At 42.3% G+C, this 19381-nt stretch overlaps 1 protein-coding gene across 3 annotated transcripts in view; it reads right to left on the bottom strand.

Annotated features, from left to right (window-relative positions):
• macrod2 (mono-ADP ribosylhydrolase 2) overlaps positions 1 to 19381 on the bottom strand; it is a 946626-nt gene that overhangs the window by 786603 nt on the left and 140642 nt on the right. The window lies entirely within an intron of this gene.

The following is a 19381-nucleotide window of genomic DNA, read 5'->3' as shown; positions in this document are numbered from 1 at the left end:
TCTCTGAAACAAGGAGAGCAGTGAGAACCAACTACAAAAGGAATTGTGAGACATTTTTTCACCTCTGTGACTGACATTCAAATCAGGCTGACAGAGTGATTGAAGGATTCTTCTTGACCACAATTAGATCGCCCATGTTAGATCAGCTTAGGAACTCATGGCTAGACATGATATAAATGTGCCTGCAAATGACATTTGCTAACTATACAATACTCCATAGCTTTGAAAGATGTCTTCTGATAACACTTAAAGTGCAGCTGAGACCGGAGCTTAGGGCCATAAATACAAGCCAGTTACTAATAAGTCCAACAGGGAATTCAAGAGAATCTTCTTTACCAAGAGCATGGTGAGAATATGAAACTCATGACAATTGGGAATAGATGAAAAAAAGTTAAAGGCAAGGTGGACAAGCTTGAGAGTGAGTAAAAGAGAATTAAGTATTGATATGGGTGAGATCAAGAGAGTTGGTGGAATCTCACATGGGCCATAAACACCCATATGGACTTATTCAACTGAGTGGATGTTCCTGTGAGGTTTGTAAAACTGCAAACAAACGTCTTCCTTTTTATTGGCATTGCATCCACCAACTTAAACATCTGCCCTCTCCACCAGTGGTACATTGCAGCTCAAGTATGTACATAGGAACACAGGAACAGGAAGAGGCCATTCAGCCCATTCAATGAGATCGTGGCTGATCTGTGGCCTTACACCATAAACCTACCTTTTGCCCATTACCCTTCATACCTTTGCTTATCAAAAATGAGGCATCCATTTGCCCTTGGTCAAAGAGAGTTCCAAACATCCACCACCCTTGGTGTGTAGACATGCTTCCTAACATCTTTCCTGAATATCCTGGCCCTAATTCTCGGACTATGTCTCTTGTTTACCATTTACATCCCAAGGTTCAAGGTTCCTTGACAGCATTTTCCAAACTTGTGGTCTCCACCATTTAGAAGGACAAGGGCAGAAGGTACATGGGAACATCACTTCATGCAAGTTCCCCTCCAAGTCACTCCCCATTCCTGACTTGGAAATATATCACCTTCCTCCACTGTCACTGGGTCAAAGCCAAAGACTTTCTACCAAACAGTACTACGGGATGACCTATACAAAAAGGTAATAAATAAAGAAAGAAAGATGGAAGGAAACAAGAAAAGAAAGAAGGAAATATAAAGTCTTTTGAAATCTGATCACTGTTGTAACGTAGGGAAATTCAGGAGCCAATTTGAGACCAGCATTGTTCCACAGACTGCCGTGAGATAAGTGATTGAAAAATCTGTTTCAGTGATTTTGATTGAAACTGGCAATTCTTTGACTTCAAGTAAAATATCAGGGAATTGTTATTTTTTTGTCCATCTGACAGGTTTAATACTTCAGCTGAAAGACAGGCACCTCTGATAGACAGTCCTCACTCAATATGTCATTGAAATTTGTACATTATCAGTCATCATTCCCAGTCATGAAAAGTTGTTGTAAGGTGTGTCTTACGAACTCGGATCAGCCCTTGGCCATCCAACCCCTTGAGTCTGGTCCACTCTCCAGTAGGATCTTGGCCTATCTAATCATGGTCTCAACACCATATTCCCACCTAAACCCCAAAAATATAAGCCCTGCTCCAAGCAAGTTTATAAAAAGGAAAGGGCGAGACAAGAGAAGGACTTTACAATGCTGATTTAAAGTCAACAATGTCAATTTTACATTTCAAGCTTCACAGAATGAAAAAGCACTTTACTCAGTGAGATCTAGGGTGAAGTCTATTTCTTTGGGCTTCTTGGCATTTATGACTAAGCTAATATCATGTGTTGTGTTATCCTTCATCTTCTGGCTTGACACATTACAAGAGTACAGCACAGAATTGATTGGCCAAATAGCCTATTTCTGCGTATGATGACTTGAAGCCCAAATTCTTCAGAAGGCAATAAATTGTTGCTTACTAATTATTATATCTCAACTTCAGCTCCTCTGAAGACAATAAATTGTGAAATATACACATGAATGTAGGAGGGAAGTGATAGAGTCATCGAGATGTATAGCATGGAAACAGATCCTTAGGTCCAAATTGTCCATGCTGACTAGATATCCTAAATTAATCTAGTCTCATTTGCCAGCATTTTCCCCATATCCCTCTAAACCCTTTCTATTCATGTATCCATCCAGATGCCTTTTAAATGTTGTAATTGAACCAGCCTCCACCACTTCCTCTGGCAGTTCATTCCGTACACACATCACCCTCTGTGTGAAAAGGTCGACCCTCAGGTCCCTTTTAAATTTTTCCCCTCTCACCTTAAATCTCTGCCTCTAGTTTTGGATTCCCTTACCCTGGTGAAAAGACCTAGTCTATTTACCCTATCCATTCCCTTCATGATTTTATAAACCTCTAAAAGGTCACCCCTCAGCCTCCAACGCTCCAGGGAAAACAGCTCCAGCCTATTCAGCCTCTTCCTGGAGCTCAAACCCTCCAACCCTGGCAACATTCTTGTAAATCTTTCTGAACACTTGCAAGAAAAGTTAGTCAGGTGGTAGCATATATAAAACTGCATTGCAAATACATAAAACATTGGAATTATTCTGTATGGTTTAAAATCAGACATGGCACGTCAACATCTGCTGACTGATGTGGGGTCTTTTGTGACTATAGGATGGCTTAACAACTTTTCAAACATTCATCCTAACACAAGATACACATTATCGACAACAATTTGGGTCTGACCCAGCTAAACCAAAGTATAGAGTGTGGTGTTGGAAAAGCACTGCAGATCAGGCAGATTCCAAGGAGCAGGAGAATTGACATTTCAGGCAAAAGCCCTTCATCAGGAAGTCTCCTGCTCCTCAGATGCTGTCTGACCTGTTGTGCTTTTCCAGCACCACAATCTCAACTCTGACTCTCCAGCATCTGCAGTCCTCACATTCGCCTAAACCACAGTATAGCATACATTGCTGGAGAAACTCAGCAGGCCTGGCAGCATCCGTGGGAAGAAAGCAGAGTTAATCGGAAGACTCATTGGACTCAAAACACTGACTCTGTTCCTCTCTCGCCATAGGTGCTGCCAGACCAACTGAGTTTCTCCAGCAATGTTCATTTTTGTTTCAGATCTCCAGCATCCACAGTTCTTTGTTTTACTTTATAGAAATATAACATACCTGGAGCTGACTGCATGACTAACTACCAATTATCTCACCAAAACCCAAACACAGTACTGTATCAGATGGTCAAAGTACACGTTATTGTGGAGCGAATGAGCTGTCTGTCAGATAATGGGAAATCACTATGATATCCAACAACGTTTCACCATTAAAAAGTAATTGGTTTGTTTTCCTTTCAATGTGGAGGTTAAAGGATGATTTTGATATTTTTCTAATCAACCTTTTCAGGGATATGATTACACATTTCTGGAACAGATCAATCTGGAAGCCAGGCTTCCTGGTTTAGAGGCAGTGACACTACCCTGCATCACAACAGCCCCTTCAAAGGATGACTTTTTTTTAAAAACTTATTTTTCAAATCAACCTGTTCAGAGATGTTATTACACACCTCTGGAACAGGTGAGACTTGAGCTTGGGTCTCTCAGTCCAGGGATAGGAACACTACCACTGTGCCACAGGAGTGCTCTCAAGGGATAATTTAATCGAAGTGTTTAACTGATTAACAACTGGAAGTGTTGGGACTGAGGGAAAGAGAGAGAGAGAGAGAGACTATTTCTTCCATCAGACATGTCCACAACAAAAAGACATGATGTTTAAATTAGAGGCAGGCCATTCAGACAGGATGTCAGAAAACACTAGCCCATACAAACGGGGTAGAAATCTAGGACTCCCATGATCACCCATGCTCTGTGTTTGCTATGATATGCCTGTACTATTTGCAAAACAAAGCTTTTCACTGTACTTAGGTACATGTGACTAAAGTAAATCAAATCTGGAACTCTCTCCCCCAATTGGAAATCAATTGGAAAATCCAAAAACCGAAGCAGACCAATTTTTACGAGGTAAGGCCTATGAGGGTGATGGAACCACATTAGAGATTAGCAACAATTTAATGGTGAACAGGATTGAGGAGCTGAATGGCCTGTTCTTGTCCAACATTCCTGTTTTAACTTGCCTAAATATTTGCCCAAATGTCCAAGATTTTGAAGGGGAGAGGTATTTTTGTTTTGCCATTTTCTAATGAGACTCAGTCAAGGGTTGTGAACTTTGCACTAATGGCCTCTGGTCCTGTGTTTTGTTTCAAGATGGATAACTGCTTTAGTTACCCTCAGTCTTTCATTACTTTGAACAGCGGTATTGCATTTCCCCTCAGTCTTCATTCCCTTGAGAAAATAAACTTACTGCTCAAGTCTTTCCTCAAAGTGGTCACCTAAGGCCAGGGTCTGTCTTACTTGGTCATTCTCCCCTGAACTCATCTAATACCTCTATAATCTTTTTGTTTGGGACGTGGTTACAGTCATAGAATCCCTACACTGTGGAAGCAGGTCATTTGGTCCATCGCGTCCACACCGACCCTTCAAGAGCATCCCACCTGCATTTCCCATGGCTAATTCAGCCAGCCTACACATCCCTGGACTCTGCAGACAATTAAGCATGACCAATAAGCATGACAAATTCATCTAACCTGCACATCTCTGCACTGTAGGAGGAAACCGAAGCACCCGGAGGAAACCCGCACAGACATGGGGAGAACATACAAATTCCACACAGTCACCCCAGGGTGGAATCGAACCTGGGTCCTGGTGCTGTGAGGCAGCAATGCTAACCACTGAGCCACCCGGTCAGACATTGATCCGTGCAGTGTCTGTGATATTTGCCCCTATGCATAATCTGGAGCCCTCCAAATGGACACCCTCTATCCATTTCCCCAGTTAAAAGTTTGGACAGTAGCCAGATTATTCCAGGAGGTTAGGGCCCTTCTCAACCCCTCCTGCCTTTGTCAACAAAAACATTGAAAGAAAACATCTTGGATTTATAATCCAAGTTATAATTTGTCTTCTACTTCTTAGGTCATTTGTGTAACTGGCTCTCAGATAATAACCAATATTCTATTCAAGCATTGCATCCCCAATCAGCCTCGACTCTCCAGCAAGCTAATATTCTGGACTATCTGAGCTTTATAAGCACATATTGTAAATGTACACCTGTGAGTTGCTTTGTCCACAGGCTTAACAGTTTCCATTTATCATCCCACTACTGCCTGAAGCTGAAGTAATTCTCATTCATCTAGACTAATGCACCAATTAGCATTAATACACACACTCCAATATCTAGGGAAATCTGTGTGTATAAGCTTTCCAGCATTATATGAGATGGGATGGAGACATTGCTAGGATTGGCATCTCATGGATTGGAGGCAGAGAAGACCTTTCCAAATAGAGCAAATGTTAGCAGGACTTATACACTTAATGGTAAGGACCTAAGGAGTGTTGCTGAACAAACAGACCTTGGAGTGCAGGTTCATAGTTCCTTCAAAGTAGTGTTGCAGGTAGATAGGAAAATGAAGAAGGCGTTTGGCACACTTTCCTTTATTGGTCAGAGTACTGAGTACAGGAGGTCATGTTGCTGCTGGGAGGACATTGGTTAGGCCAGTGTTGAAATATTGCGCACAATTCTGGCCTCCTTCCTATCGGAAAGATGTTGTGAAACTTGAAAGGGTTCAGAAGAGATTTATAAGGATGATGCCAAGGTTGGAGGGTTTGAGCTACAGGGAGAGGCTGAACAGGCTGGGGCTGTTTTCTCTGCAGCGTCGGAGGCTGAGGGGTGACCTTATAGAGGTTTATAAAATCATGAGGGTGTGGCTAGGATAAATAGACAAGGTCTTTTCCCTGAGGTGGGTGAGTCCAGAACTTGAGGGCATAGGTTTAGGGTGAGGGGGGAAAGGTATAAAAGAGGCCTAAGGGGCAACATTTTCAGGCAGAGGGTGGTATGTGTATGGAATGAGCTGCCAGAGGAAGTGGTGGAGGCTGGTACAATTGCAACATTTAAAAGTCATCTGGATGGGTATATGAATAGGAAGGGTTTGGAGGGATAACGGCCAGGTGCTGGCAGATGGGACTAGATTGGGTTGGGATGTCTGGTCAGCATGAACAGGTTGGACCAAAGGGTCTGTTTCCATGTTGTATATCTCCATGACTCTATATACATCCAGCAGCAATACCATTCAGTCCAGAAACACGTGCTCATGGTCAAGAAGCAACTACTAAAACAAACGAGATCTGGGATCTGAGTTTCCCAGAAAGTCTGGTAGACCACGCAACATGGAAAAAAAAAGTGTGACACTCTCCCAGAAGCAATAAAAAAGTTTCTTTGGGGAAATTATGGTGCAGATGGAACACAACACAGAGTGGCCACTTTAGCAAGTTTACTAAAGGTAATGGTGCCAAAGCACACATTTCAGCTTTGCATATGAGGAATGTGTACCCAGGGCTGAGTTTCTGGCAATAGTGTTATTTTTGGGAACAAAGAATTCCCACCGGGAGAAGCAGCACATTGAAGCTTCATCCATGCTTCCCGCATCAACAGCTGGGACTGAAATCCGAGCTGCAGCAATCCATTTTCTCAGTAGAGACAGAGTTTGGACCAAGCAACTTGCAAGTTTTTATTTCTGCTCTAGTGACAATCCAGTTAAAAAGCGTTGACAGAGATCCGCCTGCATTTTGCAAAGATTCTCATCTGCAATACTCTCCATCATCCAGAGCTTTCTGCCGAATAAACACTCTCATTTGTTTATCAACAAACTATAATTAAGTACCTTTCCACTTGCACAAGGAAAAACAATAGGCGATTTAGGAATGTTTATTTTTGTGGGTTCTGAGGATTAGCGACATGGAGCTTTGTGAAGCAGAGACTGAGTTCGAGAAGAGATTAAAGACCAGATGACAACTTCGCATTTCTAATTTTAACCCAGTAAAAGATAGCTAATTCAATAAAAATACCAGCACCAAAATAAATTGGCATTGAATACTGGTGACACCATCTGGGGGATATGTTTGGAGGAGTTGCCTCGACTGATAGTGAGAAAGAACTAAATAATATGCACAGGCTGAATTATTCAAGGTTAATGACCATCTCTACGGATGTTAACTCAGAGCTTGCACTGTCATGAAGATTAATATAAGCAATAAAGTAAATCTATAGATCAAAGAAATAGATACAAGAACATTAATGATAATAGTTCTTCCGATTTGATGGGCATGCCCACACCTATATCCAACAATTATCTACAAAGTCAGGGACCAGAATTACATTACTATTGTAATCAGAGGTTATGGTAAAATTACTTCTGTCCTTTCGAGTAGAGATGCTTCATGGAGTAAAGAATCTGAAGATTTGTTCTGTGTGTAATTCTGGTGCGGAATAAAACGAGTGGGAAATATTAAACCATTTACTGCAGGAATCCAGTGATGAAAGTGTTAAAATCACTGAAGGGAAAGCCTTAGCCTATGAACACATTTTAAAAAAAAGTAACTTTCAAATTCTTCAACAAAAAAGACTCAACTTGGCTATTAAAAAGTTGTGAGAGTCATCTCGTCTCATTTGCAGTGTTTTAATTCAGCATCTTTGCACTTTTAAATTTGTGGGAAAAAAGGGTGTTTCTCTATATTCCCAAGGAATACACCTCAGAAGTGTTTTATTGGCTATGAAATGCTGGGGAACATCCTGAGGTGATGAAAAAAATGTTTTCTTTAACAGGAGGAGAGCATGCCTTGCAGAAGTGATGGTGAGTGAGCAGCCATTATCAGAGACTGGCTTCTTGGAGAATGTCTCAGCCCTGGTTTTCTCATTTACCTTGTTACCATTTCCCACTGCTGCTGACTTTTGTGTTTTCACCTGACCTTTGCCTTGTTTGACTCTTTTACAACTGGTGACGTTCTCTCGGCTGATGTTACTTCTTGTCACGGGTCTCCCTCACCTTTTCCTTCATTCCTTGCTTTGGGGTCAAATAAATAAATGATAATTGTTCTTCTGATTTGATGGGCATACCCACACCTATATCCAACAATTATCTACAAAGTCAGGGACCAGAATTACATTACTATTGCAATCAGAGGTTATGGTAAAATTACTTCTGTCCTTTCGAGTAGAGATGCTTGGGTTATCACCCAGGTAGGGAACAAGAACTTATGGATAAGAGATTGGAAGTGTCAATGTGCAGGTAAATGATAGGAGGTAGGAATGGTGTCTATATCACTCAGGTGCAAGACCTTAAGTTGCACATTTCTGTGGAACCAAACCATATGAAACAAAAGGAGAAAGTGAGGGCTGCAGATGCTGGAGATCAGAGCTGAAAATATGTTGCTGGAAAAGCGCAGCAGGTCAGGCAGCATCCAAGGAACAGGAGAATCGACGTTTCGGGCATAAGCCCTTCTTCAGCCTCATTCCTGAAGAAGGGTTTATGCCCGAAACGTCGATTCTCCTGTTCCTTGGATGCTGCCTGACCTGCTGCGCTTTTCCAGCAACACATTTTCAGCATATGAAACAAAAACAAAACACAATCATCAAAAGCCTTTTGGCCTTTCCAGCCTACCCTTTTATTTGATAAAATCATGGCTGATTTCATTGCCCCATTTAGAATACTGTGTCCAATTTTGGGTCCAACACCTCAGGAAGGACCTACTGGCACTGGAGCGTGTCCAGCGGAGATTCACATGGATGATCCCTGGAATGGTAGGCCTAACATGCGATGAATGGCTGAGGATCCTGGGATGGTATTCATTGGAGTTTAGAAGGTTGAGGGGAGATCTAATAGAAACTTACAAGATAATGCATGACTTAGAAAGGGTGGATGCTGGGAATTTGTTTCCATTAGGCGAGGAGACTAGAACCCATGGGCACAATCTCAGAATTAAAGGGGGCCAGTTTAGAACGGAAATGAGGAGACATTTCTTCAGCCAGAGTGGCGGGTCTGTGGAATTCATTGCCACGAAGCGCAGTGGATGTCGGGTCATAAAATGTCTTCAAGGCAGAGATTGATAAATTCTTGATCTCGCAAGGAATTAGGGCTACGGGGAGAGTGCGGGTAAGTGGAGTTTAAATGCCCATGAACCATGATTGAATGGCCTTACTTCCACTCCTATGTCTTATGGTGTTATTGTGGTCTCAACATAGTCTTATTGTGGTCTCAACTCTACTTTCCTGTCTGAAAACCATAATCTCTGATTCCCTGGTCAACCATGCATAACACAGTCTTGAATAAATCCAGTAGTATTGTCTACATTGCTTTCTGGGAAGATAATTCCACTAACTCTGAGGCAAACAAAATTCCTTATCTCAGTCTTCAATGGCAGACTCGTAAGTTTTAAACTTTCTCCCAGTACTAGACTCCCCCACAAGGGGGAATCTTCCATTCAACTTCCAACCCATCAAGTTCCCTTAGGATCTTAAATATTTCACTAAGATTACTTCTGGGGATATAGTGCCCAGGCAAAGTAGAAGTGCCCATGGATGTTCAGGTCAATTCTGCCCAGAGACACCTTTTTGATTGGCTTTTAAGCTTAGCATAGCAACAACATTCTGATTGGTCAGGATGCAATTTGACAGACTCTGTGAGGAGATTGAAACAGAGAGGAGAGGCCTCCAATAGTTAGCTGCATCCATCTTTTCCCTCTCCACTTTTTCTACAAAATTGCAATCTCCAATTTTCCTCTTCAGAAGAAGTCATACTGAACTCAAAACATTAATGGATTCTCTCCCCACAAATTGTGTCACGTGCCTGAGTTTCTCCACTTTTTTTAATGTACATATATATATTTATACATTCCCTTTCATGACCTCAAAGTGTCTCAAAGGGTTCTATAGCCAATTTATGTAATCTGGCAAGTATGCAGCTAATCTACAAACAGTAAGCTCTCACAAAAGGAATGTGATAAGACTGTGTAATCTGCTTTGGGCTAATGGTTGAGGAATCAATATTGGCAGAAAATGTCAAGGGGAATTTCCCACGTTCCTCATTCTATAGTTCTCATCTGAGAGGGCAAACGGCACCTTGATTTAACGTCCAAACAAGATAGTGTTCTTGCTTTTTACCGCAGTTCAATGTTCAGGCTAATTATAGAACAAGTTCAAGATTTACCAGGCAGTGGTGATAAAGCTCCCCAAAACAAGATCCTCCAAACACAGCAGTGAAAAAGGCAATCCAACAGTAGCACTCTGGTGTTTGCCAGCATGTGCTACTTTCAGGTGCTGCTCATGAGAAAACCCATTTCACTGGGCAGGACCAGTTGCTCGGCTGCCCAAGACCAGACTCTTGAAGCAGGAGTTCTACTCAAAACCATGTCCTCAAGATTTCCATAAAGATGTCAACCATTCTTGGCAAGTCATAGGTGTCTCTGGATTGTGACAACCAAAATGGAGAATCATAAAATCCCTTCAGTGTGGAAGCCGGCCATTCAACCCATCAAGTCCACACTGACTCTCCAAAGAGCATCCCACCCAGATCCAAACCCTACCCATTCTCTGTAACTCTGCAATTCCCATGTCTAATTCACCTCGCCTGCACATTCCTGGACACTATGGGCAAATTTGCATGGCCAGTCCATCTAACCTACACATGTTTGGTCTGTCAGAGGAAACTGGAGCACCCAGAAGAAAACCCATACAGACAAGGGGAGAATGTGCAAACTCCACACAGTCGCCTGAGGATAGAATTGAACCTGGGTCCCTGGCACTGAAAAAGCAGTGCTAACCACTCAGCCTTCATACCACCCTGACAAGAAGGCTAGTCCAGGAAGGTACATCCAACATCTTTCAAAGAGGCAAAGTCCCAAACATCGGAGGGAGTGAAGAAACCTCCTAATACCCATCTGCCCAAACAGCAGATGCCCCATCAGTGGCAGAATCTGCAGATTGCAGGTTTATATATCAATAGTCTCAGAACCCAAGGAACTGGAGTAGAAACCCTCCCGTTGTGGGCCTGGTAAGAAGAATAGTTATACAGCAGGTACACATGAACATACAAATTTGGAACAGAAGTAGGCCATTCAGCCCATTGAGCTTGCCCTGCTATTTAGTAAGATCTTGGCTGATCTGATTCCTGTGTATTCCCACCGACCTCCGATAACATTCCCTGGCTTAATAAGAATTTATCTTCTTCCACCTTGAAAATATTCAAAGGTTCTGCTTCTGCTGCCTTTTGAGGAAGAGAGAACTCCAGTAACTTTGAAAGATGCCAGAGACCCATTTCTACTTTGGTGTTGAATTGGAGATGCCGGTGTTGGACTGAGGTATACAAAGTTTAAAATCACACAACACCAGGTTATAGTCCACAACCACCAGACGAAGGAGCAGCGCTCTGAAAACTAGTGCTTCCAATTAAACCTGTTGGACTATAACCTTGTGTGATTTTTTATTTTGGTGTTGTACTGAAACTCTACCTCCTACAAAGCTAAAGGGAAAAACTGAAAATACTAAAAACCTATTTTTGACCAGCTGCAGCTACAACAAAAACACTTAGCATTCCGTTAAAAGACAGGGAGTAAAATTACTTCATCTAATGAATGTATTAGTGTTCTTTCTTCTGTTTAGTAGGAAGTAAGTGCTGAAAAATAATCAAAAAACACTTAAAAGATTTGAGGGGAAATGTGAAAGCGAGCACCTCTCTCTAATTACACAGTTTCGCCAGTCAACATTGAAGTCTACTTCTTGACTAATATGTGATTAGATAAGCATCCAGTGTTTATCTTCAGCTGGCCCCAGGGAAGAAACAGATAGAGCCAGGCTGTGATTACATTGGGGGGGGGGGGGTGCTCTCCACACATTATAGGCTTTCCCACTGTCACTAGAGAGATAGCAACACAGCTGAGGTAGCTATTTGTGTGGCTTGGTGCACTAAAGTAAACAAAACCCTAATGCACAAATTTCAAAATTGCTGTATTCCAGAGACCACTGCCATCCAAGATCTGGGATTTAACCATAACTTTGCTTCTTCTTAAAGCTGTACTTTATCATGAACATGTTTTCAGCACATTAACACCGTTTCAATAAGGAAGGGACATAATTTTACAGTGAAGGGCAGAAAGTTTACAGAGGATTTGAGCAAACCTTTCTTCACCCAGAGGGTGGTGGGAATCTGGGATGCAGCACCTCGATAGGCAGTAGAAGTGGGAAACCTCATATCCGTTCAAAAGCACTTGGATTAATGCTCGAAATGTCATATCGTTAAAGGCTATGGGTCAAAAGCTGGGAAGTGGGATTAGTGCAGATGGATGATGGTTTTATCTCTGTTGATGCAGACTCGATGGACCTCTTCAGTATTATGTGACTCGATAACAAAACAAAGCTCACCAATGTTAGAATATTGTTTTCTTCCATTTATTGGGGAAAATCACATCATCCTCACTCGCCCTGCAAGAGAGGTCGATTATGCTCAACTGTAGAAACACAGTATTTCTTAAAATACTGTAACATTCACACTGATTTGCTTCAGTTTTGAGCTGATGCCTCTATCAGCTCTGACCTGCAAAACCAATATATCCTTCTGGTAGTCTCAGTTGGGCTAGTAAATCTTTTATGACCCTTTGCAAATTTGCCTGTGTTGGTCACTGACACAGCTGAGATACTCATTAACAATGTAACCACAAATCAATGCAGGTTTAGTTTCACAACTTCGCACCTCTTAGAAAATATATCGTCACCTTTCGAGAGTACATACGTCAAAATAACAACGCCAGTGAAATACGGAATCACCAAGATATTAAAGAAAACAGGCAGACTGCTTCTAGAAGTGGCATCCATGAAGACAAAGACTGTCAAGGATCACAGCAAAGTGCATTAGAAGGTTACATTTGCATAGGTAGGAAAAATCTTGCATGTTACTTCAACATAAAATGTGAAATGTACGACTATTGGATTCATAATGCAAGCTTACTTTCGAGCAGATTTATTTGGGCTAATTTCTTCCATTAAAGATGAACCATTCCTGGCATTGAGCACGTGTTTGGCTAATGGTTAGTGGAGCACTGATAGTGTGTCATATTGTTAGTGGTACTGTCTTTCAAATAAGATGTGAAACCAAAATTCCACTCGCCTGTTCAGGAGACCATAAAATATCAAAGATGAGCAGAGGAGTCGTCTCACTGTCCTGGCCTTGGTCAGCGCCCTTAACAACACCTTAATTAGTCATTCATATCTACCAACCTTGCTGAGCATTATTAGTTGCTGGATTTTTCAACACAATATTAATGACATTCCTGTGAGCACAGTGGTTATATTATAACCAAAGACATGACTTCAAATCCAGCTACGGCAAACTAGGGTGTTCAATTGTGTTAATTTTGTAAATCCAGAATAAAAAAGCCAGTATCAGTGGTCATGATTTGGATATCAGTGATGGTAACCACGCAGTTACCAGATTGAAAAACATCTGGATTTCACCTACAGCCTTTAGAAATGGAAATCTTCCACCTTTCCCTGCTCTGAGCTAATAGGTGACTCCGGACAGACAGCAATGGGATTGACTGAAATGGCCAAGATTGCACAGAAATTGACAATAAATGTTGATCTGCCAGGAGGCACATCCATCAAAGATTAAATAGCAAAAATCACAAGTAGATGCTAAAGTAAGAGTCTAATTGCACTGAACTCTTTACTTGTTTTGCATTTACAAATTATTAGGAATATAGGCATTTAGCAGCAGGAGTAGGTCATTTGACCCTTAAAGCCTGCGCTGCCACTCAATAAGGTCATGAGTGGTCTGGTTGTGATCTCATTTTCCTCTCTGTTCTCCTCAACACCCCCTACAATGACCCTCAAATGCCTTGTCTATCAAAAATCTATCTATTCAATGACTTTCAGCAGAAGAGGCCCATAAACAGACTACCCACAGAAATTAAACCACTGAGAGAAAACAAATTTCTTCGTTTCCGTCTTAAAAGGGAGACCTCTTATTCTTAAACTATTTCCCTTTGTTCAAATCTCCCTCACAAGAGGAAATATAAGTATTCATTCTACCGAGTACTCTTGGATCAAGTATGTTTCAACAAGATCAGCTCTCATCCTTCTGAACCACAGTGAGTATAGGCCCAGCCTGTTCAACCTACCTTCGTGGGCAAAGCCCTTCATCCCAGAATTGAGCCGAGTGAATCTTCTCTGAACTGCTTCCATTGCAGTTATATCCCTTTCCATATAAGAAGGCTAAAGCAGGTATGGCCTCACCAATGCTCTGTATAGCTAAGGTAAAACTGTTGGAATTCTATATCCCTTTTCACTTACAATAAATGACAACAATTGTTAGATTAGTTTAGATTCCCTACAGTGTGGAAACAGGCCCTTCGGCCCAACAAGTCCACACCGACCCTCCGAAGAGCAACCCACCCAGACCCATTCCCCTACATTTACCCCTGACTAATGCACCTAAAACTACGGGCAATTTAGCATGGCCAATTCACCTAACCTGCACATCTTTGGACTGTGGGGGGAAACAAGGGCACCCAGAGGATACCCATACAGACACAGGGAGAATGTGCAAACTCCACACAGACAGTTGCCCTCATCACTTGCTGTACCAACATACTAACTATAACTGATTCATAGACCAAATTCCTTCATACCATGAGTTATGCAATCTCTCTCCATTTAATTTATTGTTTTTCACTCTTCCCAGCCAAAATCGACTAGTTGACATCTTCTCAAGTTGCTGTCCAGCTATCAAAGTCTAAAAATGTGTTGCTGGAAAAGCGCAGCAGGTCAGGCAGCATCAAAGGAGCAGGAGAATCGACGTTTCGGGCATAAGCCCTTCTTCAGGACTAATACACCTAACACTACGGGCAATTTAGCATGGCCATGGATGCCCGAAACGTCGATTCTTCTGCTCCTTTGATGCTGCCTGACCTGCTGCGCTTTTCCAGCAACACATTTTTAAGCTCTGATCTCCAACATCTGCAGTCCTCACTTTCTCCTCCAGCTATCAAACACTTGCTCACTTATCTATATTCCTTTTACAGACTCTCTACCTCCTTTTGACAACTGACTTCACAGCCTATATTTGTCACCATAGTTACCACTCATCCGGTCCTTTTAATTCTTTGATACAGATTGCTATTCATTGAGGCCCCACCACTAATTCCTGACTTACTCTACACCTTTCCATGCTGAAAAAGACTCATCTGTCCCCACATTCTGCTTCTTATTAGCTAAGCAATTCTTTACTATGTTAATATAAAAACAAAATACTGCAGAGGCTGGAGATCTGAAATAAAAACAGAAATTGCTGGAGACACTCAGTAGGTCCAGCAGTATCCATGGAGAGAGAAATAGATTTCAATGACTCTCCCTTGGCATCCCTTTATCTGTGCTCATATCTAATAGCTACATCATGTATGCGCATAGTGTGTAGTAACCTTTGATGCAGCACCTTATCAAAAATCTTTTGGAAAACCAATAACGTTACATCTACAGGTTCCCCTTTATCCACATCCTGTTTACTTATTTTATAAAACTTGAATATATTAGGATATTATAAAGCTGGAGAGTGTTCAGGAACTAGAGAGTTTAGGATGAGAGGGGAAAGATATAAAAGAGACCTAAGGGGCACCTATTTCACGCAGAGGGTGGTACGTGTATGGAATGAGGTGCCAGAGGATGTGGTGGAGGTGGTACAATTGCAACATTTAAGAGGCATTTGGATGGGTATATGAATAGGAAGGGTTTGGAGGGATATGGGCCAGGTGCTGGCAGGTGGGACTAGATTGGTTTGGAATATCTGGTCGGTGTGGACGGGTTGGATCGAAGGGTCTGTTTCCATGCTGTACATCTCCATGACTCTATGAGTCTATGTTGCTGGGAAAGGAGGATTTGAATTACAGGAAGGCTGGATATGCTGGGACCTTTTTCACTGGAGCGTAGGAGGTTGAGGGGTGACTTTAATGAGGTTTATAAAATCACAAGGTAAATGGCAATGTTATTGACCTCATGATTTTATAAATGTCATTAAAGTCTTTTCCCTAGGGTAGGGGATTTCAACACTAGGAGGCATATTTTTAAGGAGAGAGGAGAAAGATTTTAAAAAGACATGAGGGGCAACGTTTTTACACAGAGAATGGTTCATGTGTGGCATGAACTTGCAAAGGAAGTGGTGGATACAGGTACAGTTACAATATTTAAAAGACATTTGGATAAGTACATGAACAGGAAATGTTTGGAGGGATATGGGAGCAGGCAGGCTGGACTAGTTTAGTTTGGGATTATGATTGGCATGCACTGGTCAGATTTAAAGGTCTGTTTCCATGCTGTATGACTCTATGATTCCTCTTTCACAAAGTCATACCACCTCTGAAGGATCCCATTGTCATTTCCTAAAGATTTCCCACAACTGATATTAGGTTAATTGCGGATTTTGCACATTCTCCCTGTGTCAGCGTGGGTTTCCTCCCACACTCCAGAGATGTGCACGTTAGGGTGGATTGGCCATGCTAAATTGCCCATAGTGTTCAGGGATGTGCAGGCTAAGAGGGTTAGCCATGGGGAATGTAGGGTTACAGAGATATGGCGGGGGTGGGGGTTGATGCTCTTGGGAAAGTCAGGCTCGATGGGTTGAAAAGCCTGCTTCCCACACTGTAAGGATTACATGATTCTATGACCTACAGCATCCTGCCTTCTGGCTTCTACCTTTCTTGAATAATAGTGTGACATTAGTTATTTTCTACTTTGCAGGAGGATTTTGGAATCTAGGAAATTTTCCATGTTCATGACCATTGCCTCCATGACCTGTACAGGAGACTCCAGGATGCTGGCCGTCTGCTCCTGAAATGGAAGTAAAATACTGCGGATGCTGGAAATGTTAAACAAACACAGGGAAGAAACTCAGCAGGTCTGGCAGCATCTGCAGAGAGAGAAACAGTGTTAACGTTTCATGCCCAATGTGACTCTTGGTCGAATTTCCTTTAAAAAAAACTCGTTTAAATTGCTGTTTTCACTACAGCATTTTTTTTAGTTTTGGTTTGCAGCAGGAATGTAAATCCCTCCCATTGATGCGCAAACGAGCATGGAACTCAACCCAAGTGGCCACTTTTGTAACGTGGGATTCAGCTTTTGATGTCTGTCTCCGGGGCAACGGGAAAGGCACTGGTAGCCTTTGTATAAAGGGTTTGTGATGTACAGTGATGTAATTGCTGTTGACCCCTCACAACTAAGGCAAGCCAAGCCAAGCGCAGTTCCTTCAGGGCCAATTAGGAGGGGGCTCGCCCTTAAAAAGAAACAATATCTTGGTGCAGAAATGCTGGCTAATCTTGGGCTGTTGAGGGAAACAGAATGAACGAGGGGGGCAGTGCACCACATTTTATCATCACGTCGTCACGTGTGGCAGAGACAATGCAAGGTTTTGAAGTGGAAACAATAAGAAAAGAAAGGTTTTGCTAACACCGCTGCTGTCATTTCAGAATGAATTAAATACTTTCAATTGTACGGAGTCCCCTGCTTCAGAGTTCACAGACGCTGAGTCCTGTTAGTGGCCTCTGTTTACATTTCAAGGGTGCCTTCAAAACTGTGCTTTTCCAACTTTTTCTATGCAGGGCCACTTTCAAAGCCTGATGCAGTCTCGTGGAGATACCAGCAGTCCTGAGGGGGTGAAATCTGCAAATACCATCACCTTCCCATTGTTAACTATTGAAAGACAGTATCAGCTACCCAGCAGTAAATACTGCTATCACTGCAGAACATTTGAACAGAAATTATTAACTGAGTTAGAGTGCCTTTGCAGCACAGCACACGATTCCCGATGCCAATCGGATGGAAATCAGATAATCTCAACATGTCTGGGGACTTTCAATTGGAAATAAACACTGCACAATGCTACATGCCCCCCAGTCTGGGGTAGGTCACTGCAGGATGCAAGAAACCACTTTGCTATTTGCCTAAGTATCTGTGTGATCATACTCCTAAGGCAATGTGAACAATTACAGCCAAGGGTTTGCACACACTCTGAATTCCATCCTCAGCAGTGAGAGGGATAAATTTGGAGATTAAATGCAAGACAATCTTGCATTTATATTTTGCTCCTTTCATGACCCCGAGGACACCCAACACACTTTTCAAACAGGGTCTTCTAGCAAAGTGCAATGAAGAGAAATATGGAAGCCAATCTGCTTCCACCTAAAAGAAGACAGACTTGCATTCTTTTATAGCACCTTTAACAATCGCCAGATCTCTCAAAGGGTTTTACAGCCAATGAAGTGCCCTTTGACGTGTTCTCTGAGGTCTAACGTTGGAACCAAAACAGCAACGTTATAAATGACCAAATTATCTGTGTTAATTGTCAGCAAGAATCAGAATCTTTGCTATTATTCTAGACACCTGGCTCATCTGTCACCTGGAGGCCAGTGCAAAAGGTAATTTGTGTTCGGACACAAAACGGCCTTGGTTGTCTTGGAATCACAAAGCAATTGAAACCATCCCTTTTTTTAAAATCATCCATTGACCTTCCTCTCTGATAGCACTGTGTGATGATCCAACACTTCAATGTCCCAACAAACAAACTGCAGATAATGAAAAGGTAAATCAAATAAAGATAATGAAGAGTCAACGGGGAAAGAGCTCTGGGAGATTATATATATAGAGGATCACATTTTTTAAAATTCCAACAACTCACATAAAGAATGGGAGAGATAAGAAATAGCTTGATTTCCGCAATTTTGTTTGGTGGGGGTCAGAACGAATGCAGCATTCACAGCAGAGTCTTCCTCCATAATAATCGGGTTAACTGCATAATAACTGGATATTCATTTTTATTTAAATGCTGATATGGTTTACACATACAGCTGATGAAGGGCTCCTGCCTGAAACATCGATTCTCCTGTTCCTCGGATGCTGCATGACCTGCTGTGCTTTTCCAGCATCGCACACACTCTCGACACACAGCACTGCAGGCGCGCCTACACCTGGAGCAGTTTTGGTCCCCTTATTTAAGGAAAGATATTATTAATTGGAAGCAATCCAGAGAAGGTTCACTAGGACAGAGGGATTGTCTTATGAGTAAAGGCTAAACAGGTTGGGACTCTACTCACTGGAGTTGAGCAGAATGGGAGGTGATCTCATCGAGACATACAGGATTCTGAAGGGGCTTGACAGGGTCAATGCTAAGGGGATGTTTCCCCTCATGGGAGAGGCTAGGACCAGAGGGCATAGTCGCAGGATAAAGGGCACCAATTTCAGACTGAGATGGGGAGGAATTCCTTCTCTCAGAGGGTTGAGAGTCTTTGGAACTCCTTGCCACGGAGAGCTGTGTGGGGAGGGGTGGGGGCAGGGTCCTTGTGTTTATTTAAGGCTGAGGGAGATTGATTCTTGATCTGTTGGGGAACAAAGGGTTACTGGGAAAGGGCAGGAAAGTGGCTGGGAGGACAGCTGGATCCTATTGGATGGGAGAGCAGGTTGGATGGGCCAAACAGCCTATTCCTGTTTTATA

Source organism: Chiloscyllium plagiosum, unplaced genomic scaffold (assembly GCF_037043375.1).
Source record: "Chiloscyllium plagiosum isolate Xiang-an unplaced genomic scaffold, Cpla_swu_hap1 HiC_scaffold_10, whole genome shotgun sequence".
NCBI classification, from domain to species: domain Eukaryota; kingdom Metazoa; phylum Chordata; class Chondrichthyes; order Orectolobiformes; family Hemiscylliidae; genus Chiloscyllium; species Chiloscyllium plagiosum.
The sequence above is the reverse complement of the archived record's forward strand: the minus strand, read 5'-3'. Positions and strand labels throughout refer to the sequence as shown.